This window comes from Charadrius vociferus, unplaced genomic scaffold, assembly GCF_000708025.1.
Source record: "Charadrius vociferus isolate BGI_N301 unplaced genomic scaffold, ASM70802v2 scaffold139, whole genome shotgun sequence".
Lineage (NCBI taxonomy): Eukaryota > Metazoa > Chordata > Aves > Charadriiformes > Charadriidae > Charadrius > Charadrius vociferus.
In genome coordinates, this window is record NW_009650169.1 from 299,603 (window position 1) to 302,839 (window position 3,237).

Sequence of the window (3,237 nt, forward strand, 5' to 3'; positions counted from 1 at the left end):
AATGCCAAGTACAGCAAGAAGAAAATCAATCCACAGGAACAAGTAAGAGCCCTTTTTTTTTTTTTTTTTCTTGCTGCTGCTGCTGTCTTTATGCTTAAGACTAAAATAGTCGAGATATATGACACATGGAATGACTGCAGCGATATGTAATACTTGAAACAGGGGCCTGGGCTAAATCTCATCAGTAACAATAATTGTTTACCAGACACAAATATCCTGTAGGTGTAAAATGAACACCAGGGACTAGTGCACAAGTGACACAGAGAAAAGATTGTCCTGGGGTATCGCAAGCCAGGAGCACAGCTGTGAAATTGCTCTGGCAGAGACTGTCACAGCTAGTAACGTGATCCTTTCAAACACACACATGAGAGTCTTGGTGGCATTTGTAATTTGTTAAAACTCCCAATCTGTCACTTCATTCTGAGGAGAAAGCAAGCCTGTACTCTGCTTGCCTGCGCACACCCCGGCTCACCAGCACTTTTTTTTACAGGTTTTACAACTCTTCTGCTAAAACACTGGGCAGGTAGTAAGGGGCAAGCAAGGAGGAGAGTGATTTCTGTTGCTTGCACGCTTACAGCTACACAAGGGACAGCAGCACAGGCGTGCCAGGGAAAATGGCATTTGTGAGGTTCCACACCAGCACATTCCGAAATAACAGCAACTGCGATTCAGGTGCAAAGATAAACCACTGGCACCATTTAAATGAACTCTGTGTTTCTGAAATGCCAACTGTAAAAAAAATGCTGATATTTAATTTCGTTAGATATCCTGCATCTGGTGTTTATGGCTTAGAGCTGTTGCCAGAGAGCCCCAGGAGCTTCGGTCTGGGAGCCAAGCCAGTGTCTACCAACTTAGTTGGACTACTGTGGATACACAGAGATCCAATATTCCTCTGATTTAAAGCTTTCAGGCAGATTTTCAGAGACTTTTGTTTTATTTATAGCTAGCATGTGTGGAGAGAAATAAAACAGTCATTTAATATGCTGCGCAATTATGGGCCTATTTCTTCCAGTTTCACATTTCAGTAGCTTATTTTGAAGCGTAGAGAATTGGAAATCTGGTTATTTCTACCTTAACCATTCATACGTGGACAGACACAAAGAAATTCAGTAACAGAATGCCTTTCCATTAAAAAAGGAAAGAGCCAAATACAGTTTCATTACAAAAGCTGGACAGTTATGTTATTTATACAGATGGTCGTTGTAACTGTTACAGTCATGTAACAGTTAAATGTTTTTCCTTTTTCCACTCCTTATGGCACAGATTTATATCCTTCTGTTACAGGAAACTCTGATTTGTCAATGACGATGCTCTGGTGTTCTGATCCTTGAAGTTTTAAAATTCTCTTCTGCTTGAAGCCGGAGTCGGTGCTCTCCAACGTTCCCTACAGAAAATCAGAACTGTGTTCATTAAATTGACCAAAAAAAAAAAAATGAAAAAAAATGCCTCAGTCTAAAAAAAATTAAACAGAATTAGTAAAAACAAAGAGTATATATTCCATCTTTAGGGAATATTTTAAGCATCTGCACAGACAAAAATATTAAATAAAAGTGTGCACGATTTTATTTCGTGGGGACGTGTAGGATGCTTGGCCATCTGCTGAAAATGTAAGGCTGCCAAGTATCACAGATTCACACCTTGAGTCTGGAAATTGAGTTCACATGGCAAATCCATGCATTTCTTGTGGTGTCTGCATTCCGTGGGCCTTTCCTTTACCCACTACTCAGTTTTACACTCCACTGACTGCTAAGCTGGCTTGCTTCACAGTTTTTGAATGGGCAGAGCCCAATTTTGCCAAGTCCCACTGACTGCCACAGAGCTGCTGGCAGGATACCTGACTGTATGCTTGACAGGTTTTCAGAACTGGGGAACACAAGAAAAATCAAAGCGTTTGGGAGATCAGGGCCCCCGCTCAAAGCCACTGGCATCAGGAAAAGGCATAACATTGTACAGTTCAGGGAAAATTCTTCCCTTCTTTCATTCTGAAAAAGTAATCAGAAGGAAAATCCTTAAAGGCCGAACTTTTACAGGCCACCAGCTTATACTATGAAAAAAAAACCTGAGACTTCCATGAATATCTGACTTAATCAAAACCCTGCCATACTTTTAATTCATATAAACCTGTTCCTTGTGTTTAATTAGCTGAGAGTATGGGACTAGTGTTTGCCTAACTTCAAGAGTAGTTAACCAACCAGATCAGGACAACAGTAAAACAAGGTTTCAGGCAATTTCACTGGAAACCTTGCACAGATTCATCATCTTGCCACTGTCTACAGGGGAGAAGTTTATGGTGAGATCTGCTAGATAGTGCAAAAGTCACCGTTATAGCTGTTGAGCCTGACAGGAAATACATTTCCAGCACCTCATGGCAACTGGCAAAATAACAAATATAGACTGCAGTTTTTTAAGTTCAGAAACCTGTCTAACATTAATGCTGTTTTTATAACGTTTCCTCAAATATAATCTTCAAACTCTTCTATTATTTATTAGGTAGCTGGCTAGCCAATCATCAGGTATCCACTCACAGATTTTTATCGTTGAAACTGCAGTCTATTTCTAGTGCCTTCACAGCTCAGGACACAATATGACATGTATGTCTATGACTTGTTTTGCTTTACCCCCCTCACAAACAGGCAAACTAGTGCAGGCATCGCAGTCACTATGCTGATTATGGGGGAAGCCTCACAGTTTAAGATAGAGTCAGGTCAAAAAAGCTGAGAAACACGCTTGACTTTTTACCTTTACTCAATTATTTGCTTATAGAGCTGCCTTGCCAGCAAGCCTGAGCTACCTAATTCAAAGGTAAACCAGGTAGCATTGCTGAGCTGCAGTCACTGCTGTACAGACACATCTTGTATGACAAAAGCTACATCACCTCTTTTCTTTTACCTTCTGTTTTGATACTGCATAAGCAGTATTTTTACTGGATGACTTATCTGTCTGCTTATGTCCAGGACATGCTGAATTACATGCCTTTTTATATGGGTTTCAACATAAACTGCAAACAGCGTTTCACCGGACTTAACTTTTCTTGTTCTGTCTTACCTGTAAAATAGGGATAACCCTCGCACATGTTTAAAACTTTATTTTCTTGGAGCACCTACGCAGCAAAGCCCGCTGCCCTCCCTGCCTCGAAGAGGACACGTGCAGCATCCCTTGAAATTCTGGAATATCTTTAACTCCTTCTCCCTTCCAATCTGCTGCCATTATTTCCTCTTCACTTCTTCTGAAGGTCTC